This window comes from Cervus canadensis, chromosome 7, assembly GCF_019320065.1.
Source record: "Cervus canadensis isolate Bull #8, Minnesota chromosome 7, ASM1932006v1, whole genome shotgun sequence".
Lineage (NCBI taxonomy): Eukaryota > Metazoa > Chordata > Mammalia > Artiodactyla > Cervidae > Cervus > Cervus canadensis.
The window spans coordinates 67,289,384-67,309,387 of NC_057392.1; the positions used below are offsets into that span (position 1 = coordinate 67,289,384).

Sequence of the window (20,004 nt, forward strand, 5' to 3'; positions counted from 1 at the left end):
TCAGATCTGGTTTCCTCAGTGTGTATCCCCAGAAGTGGTATTGCTGGGTCATATGGCAGTTCTATTTCCAGTTTTTTAAGGAATCTCCACACTGTTTTGAATCTCCCAAATAGTAGTAAAACTCAACATACCCTTAACCTACTGCTTGGAAGTTCTGTTCTCTGACACTAGTAGGAAAAATGAAAGGCCTTCTCTCTAACACTTCTATAGAGATTTCCTTCAGCTCTTGGGACTGGTGGGTTTTCTCATTGCATTCGTCCTCTATAACTATAACCCTCAAACAGATTCTCCCTCTCAGTAACAGATTTTAGAAACCAAAACATTCTTTTTCTTTTCTTTTTTTCAATCTTACAGAAGATTGAGGTATTTAATAATTCCTGAGTAATTTTAAAATATGTCAGAGCCTGAAATAATAGAAATATAGTTTCTGCCTAAAAAGGAACATAATCTTTAAAGATGTGGAAAATCAAAATTAAATTCAAAATTAAACAGGGACAAGAATCCCAACACAAGTTGTAAGTAGGTGGTCTTGACTAGTTTAATTGTGCTAAAGAGCATAGTATTAGGGGAAAAAGGCACACATGTACTACTGTATACCCTCTACTTACACTAATTCATTTAACCATCAAACCATATCATGAACTTACCATTGTTATCATCTCCACTTTACAAATCAGAACACAGAGAGAGAGAGAGAGAGAGAGAGAGAGCTGAAGGCACTTGCTCTAGATAGCACAGGACTTGAACTCAGGCACTATGCCTGTGCTGTTAACTGCTCTACAATCATGATTAACTGCTCTACAATCATGACTTCAATCACATAGAGCATATTTTTAGTTCCTCCAAAAATTAAGAAAAAAACAGAACATCACTCAATTTCCTCACAGTCAAACCCTAACAACATTTTGTAATATGACCTTTTCATAGAATTTCCATCCCTAAGTAGCTATCTCAGAGCCTTTCAGGAAAACAGAGAAGATAAGAAATGAACAAACTCACCTATTCACATACAGATGTAAGCCTCTAACTCTCTGGCTCACTAAATCAGCTTGTGACTTTCCCAAATAAATTTTAAATCCATCTCATGGCTACAGATGCCAAGCTCATGATTTTTTAAATTAATTTTTTAATTACTTAATTTTTTATTGAAGGATAATTGCTTTATAGAATTTTGCTGCTTTCTGTCAAACCTCAACATGAATCAACCACAGGTTTACATATATCCCCTCCTGTTTGAACCTCCCCCATCTCCCTCCCCATCCCACCCCTCTAGGTTGATACAGAGCTCCTGTTTGAGTTTCCTAAGCCACACAGCAAATTCCCGCTGGCTATCTATTTTACATATGGTAATGTAAGTTTCCATCTTACTCTTTCCATACAGCTCACCCTCTCCTCCCCTCTCCCAACGTCCATAAGTCTATTCTCAACAATAGACTTTTCTTCTCTGGTTCTGCCTTCAATAAGTACATCTTATTATTATTTTTCTTGACCATAGCTTTTATAATAATTCCTTGACCATGTAAATGTTTGTTGGACTAAACCCCTGAATAACATTAAAATGTATGCTCTTTTGGGAATATATATCTTAAGATCAATCATTTAACTTAAATATTATGGCTGTTAACGAAACAGAAAACTGATAGTGCAGTATTTGCAAAAGCGTGTCTTATGAAAACTGTAATTAAGGCACAAATAACTTTTAGGGAGAAGGATCGTTGAGGCCCTGAGCACTAGAAGTCCAACTACCCTGTTGAAACAAACATGTGGAGAGGCTCTGACCATATGGAAAAGCTGCTGAGCCCAGGCATTCAAATCAATGTGCCACACATGTGAGGACAGATCAGCCACCAGCTGATTTCCAAGCAACAAGCATGTGGAATCAAAGAATTGGCCAGAAGAAACTTGATCAAGTAAGAAGACATAATAAAACAGTGGTTGTTTAAAGCTAGAAAAAAATAAATAAAAAATAAAAATAAAAAAAAATAAAAAAAATAAAGCTAGACAATATGGGGCTGATCTGAAACTCGGCAGTAAGCGAGCATACGTACTCATTCAGTCCTGTCCAACTCTTTGCTGGCCTGTGGACTGTATCTCACCAGGCTCCTCTGTCCATGGGATTCTCCCAGCAAGAATACTGGAGTGGGTTGCTGTGCCCTCTGCAAGGGGATCTTCCCCACCTAGGGATCAACCCCCTGTCTCTTATGTCTCCTGCATTGCAGGCAGATTCTTTACCACTGAGTCACTGGGGAACAATCAGAATACCACTAAAGCTATTTTTCCAAAACAGAAATCTGACCACATCACTTGACCACTTAAAATTCCATGAGGGGTTTTATTCTGCACTAACAAGACATTTCAGAGACTCCTTTTCAAGGCAAAGAACACCTTTGTGCCCTGGCCTCAACTTCTCCTTCATCTTTTCTCCTACTTCCAGCTTTAAAGAACACATCAGGCACTTTGTGTGTGGTGTTCTTCTGCTTGATTTGCCTTCAGGTTCAAATTTTTGAAGGTAATTTGTCTACTTAGTTTTAATCTTTACAGCCTAGCACAGTATAAGGAACCTTATAGCTGCTCAATAAATGATAGGCCCTAAACAGCCATGGATTCTTAAAGAGTACAGAAGTTAGGGCACGTAATTGCCATTTTACCAGCATTGTGTCTTATAGTAAATGCTTCAGTTCATTTAGCCCTTAAAACAAGATGTAATATCTATTCTATGTACCTGTATGTGTTAACTGAAGAATAAAATTAAATATTTAACTAAAGGCAGTTGATAAACTATAAAATCCAGTATAATTGCTATTGTTTTAAATTTATAAGTGATAAGGAATCAAGGGAGCTTGGTTTGCATTTTGGATCCACAATTACTATCTATGAACACCAGGGCAGATCACTTTTCTTCCTAGGTAAATGTAGATTTATGTGTGTGAAAAACCAAATGAGATCACTGATAAAAATGTTTTAAGAACTCTTTATCTTTATTTTCTAAAGATTGTCAATGATGAATAACATTGATTAATGTTAATTCAGTTAATCATTCTCATTTCTGTATCACAGGCAGCTACCCCAATTCCTGAATATTGCTGAGAAGAAAACCACAAGTGAATTTGTACCACAAGTGCTTGAGTTTCTCTTATTCCTAAACAGGACACAGAGCCAGGAACCAGAGAACACAACAGGGCCTGGGGTATGTCAGGTGTGAAGACTGTATCCAGGGGAGATGCACACACAGGAGCAGGAGGAGGAAGCAAGCAGCTTCTGGAGAGAGGCCTTCTGCAAAACCTGGGGAGAATTTAACGATTTTGAGTCCCTAAGATACATTATAAAATTACACCTTTCAGAACTGATGTCTGCAAAGAGGGGATACCCAGGAGTTAAAAACAAACTCAGGTCCTGTCTATTGAGAGGGCAAATGTGAAGGGATCTATGGAAGATTAATCAATTCCCCTCCTCCACATAATACATTTTGAAAGGAATCTATCCAGAAAAATCCATTTATCCATGCCCAGAACAATCAAGACTGACTATGTAGAGATTGAAGTGCCTCAGTCCATCTGCTGATGATATTTATTGCTTTTTGGCACCTTTTACATATTTACCAAGCCTATGTAAAAGAAAGCCATGCTTCTTATTTCTAGGACAAAAACAGATGGTGCTCCAGCAGGTAATAATTTAATTAAATGGCTCCTAAAGCATGAACAAATTGTTCCAAAGGAAAGAAAATATTTTATTTATTCTTTAAAATAGGGAGGGGAAGAAAAAGCTAAATCAAGTTTGACTCTTAATGCAACATGATTAGTGTTTAACTAAATCTACTGCGCTTAAAAAACACAGTGCCTTTCTCTGTCTTCCTCCTAATATAGAATCAAATTGTCTCAAATGATATGTTATTCAACAGGTTTATCTTTTTTATCTCTAATAAATAAATTAAAGCTAATATGAAATAGTTTTGATAAAGCTGAAATCAGATATTTTTGGAGTAGGACTAATTTTTATGTTTCAATTAAGTTGCATAATGTTTTTCATGGGCTCAACAGCATAGCAATAATAAGCTACCTATCCAAAACTCAATTTATTAACAAACAAAAAGAAAGTCTTTCATTCCAGTTAAAGGCAGGAGGCCCTTTCAAAACCCCTGTGATACTGAAATGTTCTTACAGTAGAAAATAACAACAATGTTGTAGCAAAACATAGTAAAGATCATACGCTTGGGTTTAAGACAGAAATGGGTATGAATCCCAGCTCTGCCTCTTGTCAACAGTGTGACTTTAGGATAAGAAATTAATTTTTCTAAAACTCTGCTTCCTAAATTGTCTGTACATACATACACATACAAAGAATAACTGTATTTACAGGGTCATTTGTGAGAGTTTAATGGATGAATTTCAAGCACTTAGCACATTCCTAAGGGTAAGCATTCTACAAATGACTGCCAATCATCATTACCCTTAAAATTCATTAAGCAATAAGAATATTGTACAGTACTAGAGATATAAAAATAGGAACACAAAAATAGAAAATGTTTCAAGTAAATTATAATCTAATCAGCAAAGATAAATATATATACACACTTAAAGCATTATTAAGAAGCAATCTGAGGGGTCTAAAAGAAGAATTCAGGAATGATTAAATGAAGGAGGCTTTCAATAGAAACTAAAGCTATGCCTTGAAAAAATGAATAGTGTTTAAGCATTAAGAAGTCCCTAAAGACAGAAAGATGTGCTCTAGCAGGAAGTTGGGAATGAGTACCTGCATCTGACTGTCAATGAAAGGCCTCTCTTAAATGACAAAATGATAAATAACAGAGGCCAATAGAAAATAAGTTTGGGTGGATGGGACAGGAAAGGTCTACCTATGTGAAAGGAGATCACTGCACCTTCTTCCAGGGTAAAGATTTCCTGAGAATTGTGTTTCCCAAAAATGGCGATATGGAATAAGAAAAGTTAGCACCAAGAACATTATTTCAGAGAAGCATATAACTCTAGGAGGCTTCCCAGGTGACTCAATGGTAAAGAATCCACCTGCCAAGGAGATGCGGGTTCGATCCCTGGGTTGGAGAGATCCCCTGGAGAAGAAGATCGCAACCCACTCCAGTATTCCTGCCTGGGAAATCCCATGGACAGAGGCTCCTGGTAGGCTACAGTCCATGGGGTTGCAAAAGAGTCAGGTGTGACTTAGCATCTAAACAACAGATAACCCTAGAGAGTTATAGAATAGATAACAGAGAAGACCGAAGCCATTTATATAAAATGATGATGCCCTTTACTAAAGTTTGGTAATTTAGAACTCAAAGTGATAAACTTGGCTTAGTAATTTTATCATTGTTTAAAATTATACTATGTTACATATTATATTTAATATCTACATATAGTAATTATATATTTAATTTTATACAGTATTTAAAATATGGTCTTGTATTCAGTGATAATGATGATAGCAATACATTTTTCACATTCATATCCTCACTGTTGGTTAAAAGTCATGTAAACAGGATTTTTGATGTGTTGAATCCTATTTGTTCTCTTAACTCTGATGAGCAGTGATCCAAATGTTTCAGCATGTATAATGAATCCCTAATTATTAAGAAAACATTCTTTATCCTATAATCAGTAACACCTTTGATTCCAATGCCTTGTCTACAAAAACCACAGTATAAGGCAGCTGTAATTCTGCCTAGATAAATTTATATTATGACATACAAGCAAATGCTTCTAAGTTGGAGAGAATAGATGCTTTACATAGAAAATAAATATTCGAGTTATCCTATTGACATAGTTGCCCCTAACCAACTTGGAGAATTAGGGTTAGAATTTTGGTAAATCAGAAAGCTGAAAACTACTTTGATACTATAATTGCCAGTTTAAGAATTAAATACCTTAAGTGAAAAATCAGGGTTAGATTAACTAAAATACCCACAGATATAATCTTTTAATGGTATATTTCTAAAACATGTGAAACAATGCTCTTAGAGTTTAATAATTCTTATATTCATTAAAAATGAAATGTTAAGACAGTAAACTAAGAAAATACCATGTGTGTCCTACACAATTTAAGTAAATAATGGTTATTTTGAAGTGATTCTTTTTTATCCTTTGCTGCTTCAGGGATCCCTCCTCTAGAGTTTCAGAAAAAAGCTTGCATATTCATATTAATTTGCTCTAGAAAATATGCATATAAAGAGTTACTTTCCCTGGCCTGTTCCTTGTTTCAAAGATTTAAAACCATATTTTTTGGTTTAACTTGGAATTGACTTCAACATCCTACCTCCCACTTTAGTCCCAGACATGTAATATAACCTGGACATGTATAACCAAAAACACTTTAGAAAAGTTAACATACTTGATGCCCAGTGTTTCTCCATAATCTGTCTCTAAAAAACTTATTGCAAAAAAAAAAAAAAACAAAAAAGCAACAAAGGAAAAAGTTCTACTTCATCAAAAGCAAATTTGCACTTCAAAGGATACCATCAAGAAAGAGATAAGGCTACCCACATAACAAGAGGAATTATTTATAAATTATATCTGATAAGGGACTTTATACAGCATAAATAAAGAACATGCACAGCTCAATAGCAAGAAGAAAAATTAAAAATCAAAGGATTTGAGTAGACATTTCTCAAAAGAAGTTATACAAATGGATAATAAGCACAGGAAAAGACACTGAGTCATTAAGGAAATGCACATCAAAATCACAGCGAAAGACTTGACACACTTTAGGGTGACTATAATCAAAAACCAGTAATAAGAATTGTCAAAAAGGTGGAGAAATTGTAAGTCTGATGCATTACTAATGGGAATGTAAAACAGTACAGCTATTTTGGAAAGTAGTCTGGCATAGCCTTATAAAATTGAACATTAAGTTACTATTACAATCTAGGAATTACACTTCTAGAAATATATCTAAGATAAATGAAAATTTCTTAATTTTTACAGGGATGTTTCAGAGCAGTATTATTCATAATCACAAAGGGAAAACACTCCAAATACTCACTAAATAATGAAAAGATAAATAAAATATAGTATATCTATACAAGGAATATTACATAGAGCAAGATTCTATTTATACTAAACATCCAGATAAGGCAAGTTTAGAGTGATAGACAGTAGATAGTGACTACATGATTACATGGTGCTAAGGAGGATGTTAGTTTGGAAGAAATGAGGAGTAACCATGTGACTGCTAATGAATGGGAGATTTCTTAAGTAACACAAAGGTTCTAAAATTGATTTGATTACAGTGATAGTTGTACAACTCTGAACACAGTAAATACCACTGAACCAAACACATCATACTGGTGGATTTTATGGTATGTCATTTATATGTCAATAAAACATTTTCAAGTTTATTGCAAATTCCTATTATTCTTGTTCTGCCTTTTGCTAGAACTTCTTTTCCTAAACTCCAGCCAAAGCTTCTTCATTTTATAATTGTTCCCAGTAAGAATGCAGATAATCAACATGGGCTTGAGGCCTAAAGTTTCCCAAAAGGTATACAGAAGTAATTCTAAATATTCCAAACTGATACCAGGGAACTTTCAGATAGGAGAAAGCTTTGCCTTCAAGAGCTGTCATCCATTGACATAAGTGATGATTCCTGCTCTCCCTATCCACAGATTCATGTTTGCTTACAAAAGAAATATGGAGAAGAGTATGGAGGTATCGAAAAAACTCACTCTTGGTCACACTTCTGGAGAAAAACTTGGTTCAAAAGTACACATGCACCCAATGCTCACTGAAGCACTGTTTACAATAGCCAAGACTTAGAAGCAACTTAATGTGCATCCACAGATGAATGAAAAAAGAAAATGTGGCACATATATACAATAGAATATTACTCAGCCATAAGAAAGAATGAAGTAATGTCATTTGCTACTACATGGATGGACCTAGAGATTATCATACTAAATGAAGTATACCAAACAGAGAAAGACAAATATCATATGATATTACTTACATGTGGACTCTTAAAAAAAAAAAAGAAGATACAAATGAACTTATCTAAAAATCATAACCCAATTTACAGAGTAAACATGATTACCAGGGGTGAAGGGTAGGGGGGAAAGATATACTGGGACTTTGGGATTGACATGTACACAATGATATATGTAAAAGAGACAACCAACAAGAATCTACTGTATAGCACAAAGAACTCTGATATTCTGTAATAACCCAAATGGGGAAATAAATTTTAAAAGAACAGAAAAATTTAATGATGAAAAAATAAATGCACTAGAAGCTGTTAAAAAATGTAAAAACTCATGCTATGCAAAAAAAAAAAAAAAAGGAAATGTGACATATACAAGATTTTCTTTGGAAAAGTAAAGTCTCTTCTTCTACATAGGGTGATGGATTCAGAGGCAATTTTTTAAAGAGCAGATGCCTCCATTAACAAATATTCATGTGACACAGAATTGGAAAGTCAAAATTACATTTATAACATTAGGAAATAAATAGCATTGTCCTTATTGCAGGCTTAATAATGCTATTAGAATGGTAAATATAAAGAAAGCTCAAATTCATTACATTTTTAGTATTTTTAAATGCCTTAACAGTAGATAGCATATTAAAAAGCAGAGACATTACTTTGCGAACGAAGGTCCATCTAGTCAAGGCTATGGTTTTTCCAGTGGTCATGTATGGATGTGAGAGTTGGACTATAAAGAAAGCTGAGCACTGAAGAATTGATGCTTTTGAACTGTGGTGTTGGAGAAGGCTCTTGAGAGTCCCTTGGACTACAAGGAGATCCAACCAGTCCATCCTAAAGGAGATCAGTCCTGTGTGCTCATTGGAAGGACTGATGTTGAAGCTGAAACTCCAAGACTTTGGCCACCTGATGTGAAGAGCTGACTCATTGGAAAAGACTGAGGGCAGGAGGAGAAGGGGACGATGGAGGATGGGATGGTTGGATGGCATCACCAAGTCAATGGACATGGGTATGGGTGGACTCTGGGAGTTGGTGATGGACAGGGAGGCCTGGGGTGCTGCGGTCCATGGGGTCGCAAAGAGTCAGACATGACTAAGCGACTGAACTGAACTGAACTAGCAGTTTTAGGAATAAGGATCCAAATTAGAAATATTCCCCTTTATGTGATTTTCTCTGACTTGCCATACAAACGTTAAAGCACAATTTTTTAAAGTTTAAAAAACATCGGCTAACCTGATGGAGAAACTGTTGTGTGCTGCAGCTGTTTTGTCTAAGTCCACTGCATACATTATTGTTTTCCTTCCTACTTTGCTTTTCCTTTCAGACATCAGAACATTAAACAGAACCACACTAAAGGTCACCTGGATATAGAGACAGCCGAATTTCCAATGCCCCCCCCCCAAGTTGTTTTACACAGTTAAAGCTCAAAATGTTAAACTGTGAAAATAAATGTACTTTTAAAGAAAAATTTTTTAAAACACTTCAAATCATATAGGCAAGACTTGTCGCATGAAAACACACTGACCAGCAGATCTTAATAAAATCCATTTAACTTCACAGTACATCTGCCATTTGAAAACATTTTTTCTTCTGAACACAGCTTAATGAACCTTTAATTTACCTTTCATTCAGTATCCACTGAGGGTTGTTAAAAGACAAAGTCTTAAGTCAATGCACTTAATTACAGTCATCATATGTTATTATGTACTATTATATAACACCATATGCCAATTATCAGGGGACTTCAATAGATACTGAACAGCACATCTGCATACATATTTCACTTGGTCTATAGACCTAAATTTGAACAATCTTTGAAAAGAAACAGTACTTTTAAAGTATTGATATTCAGATTTAAGACATTAACTAAAGGCATCATAGATTTTTAAACTAAATATTATTTTAAATATAACAGTGTTGATTGTTTTCTGCTTTTGTCTTGATATTAGACTACATTTCAACATATAAAGTAGAACCTCTAAAAGAAAACAGATTGGTCACAGCATTTAGACATCAAAACACTATGAGTCCAAAGTAATTTAATATCTGACTTTCTGAAAGATGAGGTAAATAACAAGTATTGCTTGATTATCATTTGAGAAATATTAGAGGATCTATCATTCATCCAGTGTGCTGTCCCTGTTGACAGTCCCAAATTTACCCCATGCACTCCCCCCCTTTGTTTTTCTCTGTTCTTAATGCTGCTTTTAGCCATAATCAGTTTCTATTACATACCACTAAAAGAGTTATCTTTTAAAATTCAGCATTTTTTGCTTTATTTCTGTCCTTCTTAAAAAACTTCTTTAAATACTCATTCTCCAGAATCTCTTAAAATATATTTTTAGCATGAAATACAAGGTTTAGCACAAGCAGTTTTGCTCTACCTTTCATATCTTATTTAATCTTTCGTGACGCCATTGTTAGTTTGTAAACTGGCCTCCTTACGTGGGAAAGAAGAGGCTGCAGAAAGCAGCAGACAAGTCCAGATCAGTAGGCTGCAGGTTTAACAAGCAAGGCTTATTATGAGGCTGCTTTTGGGTGGGCACTAGATGGGTAGCACCCCATACCACCACCCCCTCCAGAATCTGAAGTTTATAGTAGAGGCCTTAACTGGGGTCAGTCAACATACTATACAGATGGTCTCAACAGCATACTTTCTCGAGGTTGCACCTTGAAAATGGCCTTCACTGTGAGAACACTGGAGAGAATGTGCATTCCATGGACAATGCAGGAGATGAGGAACCTCTGATTGCTAGGGTCTAGCTCACAGGCTAACCAGTGGCCATATCCTCTCAAAGACCTCCTCCAATAAACATTTTATATACACATAGGGAATACCCATACACCCATTACCTGCTAAGAAATCTACTTTATTCTGAGATGGTTACTTTCCCCACATTGTAACACAACCAAATTCATAACAAATGTTTACAATCACCCCATCCCAGGTGGCATTCATGACATACTTTTACTAGTTTGTGTATGTGCCAACTTGGTTATTATTCTGAACCTGATTAGACAACTATAGTTCCTTTTAGGTTTCAAGTTGTTGAACCATTGGAGGATGATTTTAGGGAAAAAAAAAAACAAACAGGCAGGATCCCCATTATTGTTAAAAAGACTTTCACTGATAACTTTTGATAAGTTCAGGAAAATATCAGCATCAAAATTTCCAATGGGTGTCACATGCTTGGAAGAAAGGCCCAGAGACAACCTTGGAGCACTTTTTAATAAATCTTGCATCACTACCTCTCTCTTCATAGCACAGAGAGGGTAATGCATGGAGAAGTATAGGCATTAACCATTCTGAGTCAAAAGAGATCTGAATGAGTCAATCTCTGAATGTAAAACGTTTTAGAAAAGGCTTATGTTTTCTTTTTTGTGAATGATGTAAAATGTACAAAGAATGATTTTAAAGTTTGTATCAAGAACTCTGAAAGAATTCTTTCAATAAGTATAAAAATTCTTTAGTTTTCCTTCTTAGAAATACATAAAATAATAGTGTACATTACAATGTTTCAGTGACACAGTTCAATAGCTTCATCACTGATGTTTTAGACAAGTTGCTTAAACACTCTGAACTTCAATTTCCTTATTTGAAAATTGGTGATAATACTAGAACCAGTTCTTATTGTTCTTGTGAAGATTCAATGATTTAAAACAGTCCTGGATATGAAATAAGTCTTTATAATGTTGCTTATATGTCTAGGACATACAATAAGTGTAGGCCCAGATAATAAAGAATCTGCCTGCTACTCAATTCCTCCATAAACACTTTTATCTACTCATATTTGCTTCATTCTTCTCCTCCTTTCCATCCTCCTCTTTTTTCTCCTTATTTTTCTTCTATTACAGAGAATATTTAACATGCATGGAAGTAGAAATATATCAACCATCAACCCCTGGTAATCATTTCCAGCTGACCATCAACCTAACCACAGCCACATTTCCATCAACTCTCACTCATATTATTTTGGAAAAAGTAAAAAAGTAAAAAATTGCAAACCAAAAAACTCAAGACATATTTTACATGTAATCAATTTAGCACATATTTCTAAATGTTAAGAACTATTTTTTAACATAAATGCAATATAATCATTCACCTAACATTAATTCTCTAAAATTATCAAGTATGCAGGAAGTGTTCAAATCACAAATGATTCTGAAGAATAATATGTAATGTACTCCAGGTGAAAAGCTGTAAAGTCAATGTATTTATTTCACAAAAAAATTCAATAGCAAAATTAATATTATTTAGTGCAAGGAAGAAATAACAGCAATATCCAAAACTCCAGATTTCCCTAACTTTAATGGATAGTGACCAACCTAGACAGCATATTAAAAAGCAGAGACATTACTTTGCCAACAAAAGTCCATTTAGTCAAAGCTATGGTTTTTCCAGTAGTCATGTATGGATGTGAGAGTTGAATTATAAGGAAAACTGAGTGCTGGAGAATTGATGCTTTTGAATTGCAGTGTTAGAAAAAATTCTTGAGAGTCCCTTGTACTGCAAGGAGATCAAATCAGTCCATCCTAAAGGAGACCAGTCCTGGGTGTTCATCGGAAGGACTGATGCTGAAGCTGTAACTCCAATACTTGGGCCACCTCATGTGAACAGCTGACTCATTGGAAAAGACCCTGATGCGGGGAGGGATTGAAGGCAGGAGGAGAAGGGGAGGACAGAGGATGAAATGGCTGGATGGCATCACTGACTCAATGGACATGAGTTTGAGTAAGCTCTGAGAGTTGGTGATGGACAGGGAAGCCTGGCGTGCTACAGTCCATGGGGTTGCAAAGAGCTGGACATGACTGAGTGACTGAACTGAACTGAATGGACAGTGTGCATGCGTGCTAAGTCCCTAAGTGTCTGGACTCTTTGCGACCCTATGAACTGTATCCCGTCAGGCTCCTCTGTCCATGAGATGTTCCAGGCAAGAATACTGGAGTGGGTTGCCATGCTCCTCCAGGGATCTTCCCAACCCAGGGATCAAACTCACATCTCCTGTATTGGCAGGTGGATTCTTTACCACCAGCACCACCTGGAAAGCCTGATGGATGGTAACAGGTGGTACTTACTAGATACTGAAAATCTGCCTTTGGGAATATTTTTGTTAAATAAAGAAAATCTGGCCTAAGATACCTTCTACATCACCAAATATATCTTGCATTTTAATAGTTTCAATTAGCATTATGTTGGGTTTTCCCAGTGGCTCTGGTGTAAATAATCTACTTGTGATGTAGAAGATGCAAAAGACCTCAGGTTCAATCCCTGGGTTGGGAAGATCTCCTGGAGGAGAACATGGCAAACCACTCCAGATTTATTGCCTGGAGAATCCCATGGATAGAGGATCCTGGTGGGCTACAGTCCACGGGGTCACAAAGAGTTAGACATGGCTGAAGCGACTGAGCACGCCACACACAGTATTATGTTAGATTGTAATAACTTTGAGAGAAGCTAGTCAAAAGTTATTAGTATCTGTTCTAAAAAATTAGTCCCATGTATTTCATATTACTCTTTATTGAATCTTTTATAAATATAATTTTTGGTAGAATTCATTCATTAATTTAATAAGTGGTTATTGAACATCTACTGTGTGCTGCCAGGTATGTTTCTAGACACAGGAGATACAGCAATGAAAAGAACAACAGGAATCCTGATCCTCATGGAACTTCGTTCTTGTGTGGTGTGAAAAAGAATAAAACAAAATTTTGGAAATATATGTAGTATAACATATAACATGTAATATAAATATACATATTATGTGAAGTGGTGCACAGATGGACAAAAGTCCTGAATAGAGATAGAAACTGGGTCTGTAGTTGGGAGCGGGCAGAGGGCTTACCATTTCAATAGGTGGCCAAAGAAGTTTTAACTGAGGTTCTTTTTTTAATTCCATTCCACTTACTGTCTTCATGAGGATGATTTCTACTAACAAAGGCTAGTCAGTGGCATGTAACCACTGGTTTCCATTAAATTCTCCTCTTGGGGAGCAGTGAATATAAACTCTGAAATTTAGCCATAGGTCAAGCTGGGCATCCAGGATTTACTTGAAATAAAACTGAAGCACTGATTTCAAATATGTCCTTCACAATGCTTCAGAATAAATAAAAATATAATTCATGACACTAACAAGGTTTGGAAAAATAGCACTCAAGCATTTTCACTTCAATTCAGACAAGCAAATGTATTAAGACAAAGAGCCTAGGAAGAAGCCTCCGGCCTGATACTCCAGGAAACTGTGGTAACCCCTCTTTAGAGCTATTGAACTATACTGTCTGTATGACTCCCTTCGACATGACTTAGAGTGATGATTTACAAGAGAAATATAGAGCTGCTATGTATTCCCATGACTGATCTCAAAGCCGTAGGATCACTTCTCTTGCAATCACTTCTCTGCTACAGGACCAAACAAGTCTTTTTCAAGGCAACTATAACAACATGATAAACTTTGGCCCTGTTTAACCCTTTCAAATATAAAACAAGCAAAAATAATTTAGCTTCAGAAAAAAGACCCAACAGTGTCTCATTAATAATAGGACTGAAGGGAATTGTGCTACTGAATTTGCAAGTTAAGCCTAAAAAATTTTTAATGGTATAAAAAAAAAAAAGAAAAAAACACTGAATGCCAAGGAGGTTGTAAAGAGGCCAACAGTCTCAAAACACTGCTGATAGGAGGAGAATGAGTCCAACATTTCTGGAAAACAGTTTAAGAAAACATATCAAAGGCCTTATAATGTCTATAGCTATAATCTACTTCTTGCAATCCAGCCTGAGGAATTAAAACAAAACGGAATAAAATTTTCATTGCAATTTGTAAATTAGAATGGCTCTTTTCTTTTTAAACTTCTACATACCCTTTCAATTTTCAAAGCTAATCTATACTATGATCATTATCAGCAGCAAGAAAGGCACTTGGGAACCTCTTGAAGATCCATGTCACAATAAGGATTCTAGTAGTGTTATTTGTTCAAGATAGAAGAGGTCATTCTCTTTTTATATTGCAGAATGAACTCAGTCAATAATATACAATCCAGAGAAGGGATAGAATTCTTACCAGAGCTCTTTAACAAGAACATTTAGTTTTAGACATGCACAGATAATTTGACATGACCTCTAATGTTGATATCCAATTATTTGCTGTCTTCAGTGCAGTTCAGTCGCTCAGTCGTGTCCATTTGCTGTCTAGTCTAATAAAATTAACTATAAAAATAACAACAGCATTTATGAGAATGTATCCAATACTCCATGCCTTAAGTCTCATTAAAACCATTTTGAAATGTGTTATTTAGTTATTTTCACATTCAGATGAGGAAACCAAGACTCTGAAAGGTTGGCCACTTGCCTATGGTCACAGATACTAAATGGCAGGATGAGGATGCAAATTCAAGACACAAGATTACCTAATTCCTAACCCAACGTGACACTGCCATCTTTGTTATAAAGGTTCTCAAGCTCTTTCAGCATTCCTGAATGATAGCTGAGGTAAATTTTCCATCATAAACTCTACAGCCTATTGTGATGCTGTGGCCTTTACATCATGACTGTATTTTCTGAATCACAGACTCGCCTACATGGTCTGACAAGTTCAAGTAGTCTACAGGTACAAAATATAGACTATATGAAGCGGAAATAGTCGCGAAAAGACAACATACAACTGTTGCACCATACAGTTGAAAATACAGCCCTTGGTATTAAAAAAAAAAATCTGAAAGTTATTTCTGAAATACTAAGGAAAAGGCTCAATAAGTTGCCTACTACTTGAATAATGGTTTCATCTCTTTTCATATTTTGCATTCAGACCTTCTGATAATTTTTCTTTATCACCCTTTTGGCTCTGTTGGTCTCATTTTTCTCTTAACGTTTTCACAAATTGCATTTCCTTCAAACATATGTCCTAAACAGTGTTGCTATCAGTCATTGGTGGCTGTGTACGTTTGGCCTGATAACATTCTGTAGTCAGCTGATGTGCTGTTGGGCTATGCTTAGTTGCTCAGTCGTGTCCAACTCTGCAACCCCTGATACAGCCAATTAATTAGTGCACGTGTATATACACAAACCAAACCTGACAAGGTTGTCATGCAGGAGATATCATTTAAATACTGTAATCATTTTATACAAGAACATTACAATTGTGCTAATCTCCCCAGGAGGTACGTAAGTATATGCAAATAGTTCCAAATATGTAATACATATGTACATGTGTATGTAAACAAATAGATTTTCATATGAAAAACCATGCACACAGATGACAAACAGAAAAAGAAAAGATGAATTAATTCCTTATTAATTGATAACTAGACAGACAATGAAGACAATACAATAAAGCAGCCTTTGAAAAGCAAATATTTAAATTATACCTCTAAAAATAAATGAAAAAGAATTCAAGACATAATGGCATGCATTTAAAAGACCTTAACCAAATTCAAAAACTAAAATAGAGTTGAAGAAATTATTAAAACAAGCCAGACTTCGTGACATTAATCTGTGGTCATAGGGACCTTTAGGAGGCACTTGCACTTATTTAGAACATGAAAGTTTGTATGTTTATTTGTCCCTGCACTGTACTAATGGCACAAGAGTAGCCCAAGAGGAGTCTCCTTCCTAGAAATACTATGACATCAGGAGACATCGGCTAAGTTCTCAGTAAAGGCACGTTTCAGACACATCTTTGATCCACTGATACATCATCTTCTTGGATACCCTTTTGTTTCATGACACTGACATTGTATATCTTTTTTAAGCTGAAGTATAGTTGATTTATGTTAGTTTCTGATGTATAGCAGAGTGATTCAGTTAAATATACATATACACATTCTTTTTCAGATTCTTTTCCACTATAGGTTACCAGAAGATAGTAAATATAGTTCCTTGTGTTTACAGTAGGTCCTTGTTTATCTACTTCATATATGGTAGCGGTGTATCTGTTAATTCCAAATTCTTAATTTATCCCTCTCCCTCCTTTCCCTTTTGTTAAACACAAATTTGTTTTCTATGTTTGCGAGTCTGTTTCTGTTTTGTAAATGAGTTTATTTTAATATTTTGGATTCCGCATATAAGTGACATCATATGGTCTGTCTGACTTACTTCAATTAATATGATATGCATGCATGTTGTGGCAAATGGCATTATTTTTTTTTTTTGGTTGAGTAATATCCCAGTGTATACAATACACCACATCTTTTTTATCCATTCATCTGTCAGTGGAAATTTCAGTTGCCTTCTTGTCTTGACTATTGTAAATAGTGCTGCTATGAACAATAGAGTGAATGCATCTTTTTGAATTAGATTTCCATGGGTATATGCCCATGAATGGGATTGCTGGATCATATGGCAACTCTATTTTTAGCTTTTTAAGGAAACTTTCTACTGTTCACCATAGAGTCTATACCAATTTACATCCTCACCAACAGCATAGGAGGGTTCCCTTTTCACCACACTCTCTCCAACATTTATTATTTGTAGGCTTTTCAATAATGGCTATTCTGACCAGTGTGAGATGATACCTCATTGTAGTTCTGATTTGCATTTATCTAATAGTGGCAATATTGAACATTATTTCATGTGTCTGTTGGTCATCTGTATGTCTTTGAAGAAATGTCTATTTTTGTCTTCTGTACATTTTTTTTGATAGGACTGTTTTTTTATTGAGTTGTGTGTTTTGTTATTGAATTGTATGAGTTGATTGTATATTTTGGAAATTAAGCTTTTGCTGGTCACATCACTTGAAAATATTTTCTCCCAGTCCATAGGTGAGTGGATAGGTCTTTTCATTTTGTTTATGGCTTTCCTTGCTGTGCAAAATCTTGTAAGTCTGATTAAGTCCCATTTGCTTATTTTTGCTCTTATTTCTATTGCTTTGGAAGACTGATTTAAGAAAACATTGGTATGGTTTATATCAGAGAATGTTTTGCCTATGTTCCCTTCTAGGAGTGCTATGATGCCATGTCTTCAAGTCTTTTTAAAAAATACTTTATTTACATATTTGGCTGCATTGGGTCTTTGTTGTGAAATGCAGGATCTTCACTGCACCATGCAAGACCTCTCACTGCGACACACAGATTATCTAGCTGCAGAGTGAGGGTTCAGTAGCTCAAAGCCCGGGCTTATTTGCTGCTTGGTATGTAGGACCTTGAGGCCTCTCATGGCTCAGATGGTAAGGAATCTGCCTGCAATGCAAGAGACCCAGGTTCGATCCCTGGGTTGGAAAGATCCCCTGGAGAAGGCAATGGCGACCCACACTAGTATTCTTGTCTGGAAAATCCTGTGGACAGAGGAGCCTGGAGGACTACAGTCCATAGAATCTCAAAGAGTCAGACACGATTGAGTGACTAACACTTTCACTTTCATATAGGATCTCAGTTCCCTGACCAGGAATTGAATCCATATCTCCTGCGCTGCACGGCAGGTTCCCACAAACTAGACTACCAGGGAAGTCCCTATATTTAAGTCTGCAAGCCATTTTGAGCTTATTTTTATGAACCATGTAAATATGTGTTCTAACTTCCTGGATTTATGTATAGCTGTCCTACTTCCCCAACACGACTTGTTGAATATACCTTCTTAAACAAGGTCTTGAACAATGGTTTAATGAAACTCACAAACTCTTAACAGGGTAGTAGATCTACTGCAAGAACTATTCAACCATACATATATATTAGTAGTATATTATATTAGTATATGTATATATATATCCTCATTTCAAATGAGTACAAGTGCTATTTTAACAAATAAACTACTGTCACTATTAAATACATATTTACTTTAAACCAACGCTAAATTCATAGTACCAATTTAGCAAGTGCTTTTGAATCAGCAAATGTTAAAAAGCCAGCTACAATAACATGTGTCTATAACAAAGTGGTCCATACTAAAATATGTCTTCAAATCTGAAATGTTTGAGATTTCACTGTATTATAGCGTACTTTTCTTTGAGAGAGTTGAGAACTCACTTTAAACACCTGTGACAAAATGAATGTGCTACACTTTAGTAGTTATAATAGGATTATCAATTTTAAAAAGCCAGCCACTTTACTTCATCAATGAACTAGAACAACACTAGAAGATTAGGAAGGCTTATCAATTCAAGACACTTTAGGACATGTCTAGTGGTTATAAAATTAATTTTTAATGATTTCTATACCATCTGGGAGATCCTCATTATGTGCAATAAAAGCTAACTTAATAATGTTTTAAAATTCCCCATTTCACCTGATTATCACAGAGGTCTAGTAATTTTATGTTCAAGTCCTAATGAAAATTTATACATTTGAGTAGAATAATACAAAATGTTTAAGATAATATTTTTAAAACCTACAGATTATAGACCTTTCTTAATAAAGGTATTTGATGGCTCTCCTCCTCTCCAAATAATTAAAACATATGACATATGGCAAATTTAGCCCAAAAAAATTAGCTGGCAATTTTCTTAATGGTTAATCTATTTTAGAGAGACCCATACTTTCAGGGGAGTTTTGCCTGGAAGATAGTAACAAGTATATACTTTTCTAAAGGCATTCTGATTACAAATTTTCTGTACCCACTAAATGGATACTCAATGTGCCAAAATAGATCTATGTTTAAAAACCAACGAATAATAACTATCTCCAGTACTATTCTTAAATCTTCATACTTGCAGTTAAGTACCAGAATTACAACTCTTTCATGCCAAAATTTTCACTTCATTACCAAGTAGACATAATGAAAAGAATTGGATTAAACTGGGTCTGCTCTCAGTCACAGAGAACCCCTGTGGATCCCTCTTTCAAGTTTCACAGAGGTAACCACTAGGAAGAATCACCCAGTCCCTCCAAACTTTCATAAATATCTCTATTGTAAGACATTCTACCACTTCTTTCTATATTTTGTTTTTACTTCCCTTGTATCCCTTGTGTTTTGAATACTACTCGTTTAAGAATAAGTTTTAAAGTTTTCTTTTTGACGGTACCACTCTTACAGTTCTAAAACTTTTTATATATTTCAAATAGTATCCACCCAAAACTTTTTAATCATCCATCGCTTCAAGGAGTTAGAAGGGCAAGCAAGCATTTTTACAAGGCTAGGAAAAAATCAGCTCATTTCTA

General features: G+C 35.4%; 1 protein-coding gene across 8 annotated transcripts in view; it reads right to left on the reverse strand.

The window, feature by feature from the left end:
- The window catches only part of NAALADL2 (N-acetylated alpha-linked acidic dipeptidase like 2), a 1,484,447-nt gene that overhangs the window by 819,627 nt on the left and 644,816 nt on the right, over positions 1 to 20,004 (reverse strand). The window contains exon 4 of one of the 8 annotated variants that reach the window (XM_043473699.1): positions 648 to 681. The exons of the other annotated variants lie outside the window; for them this stretch is intronic. The gene's annotated coding sequence lies outside the window, so the exon portion shown is untranslated. The remainder of the gene's footprint in view (positions 1 to 647; positions 682 to 20,004) is intronic. 8 annotated transcript variants of the gene reach the window in all.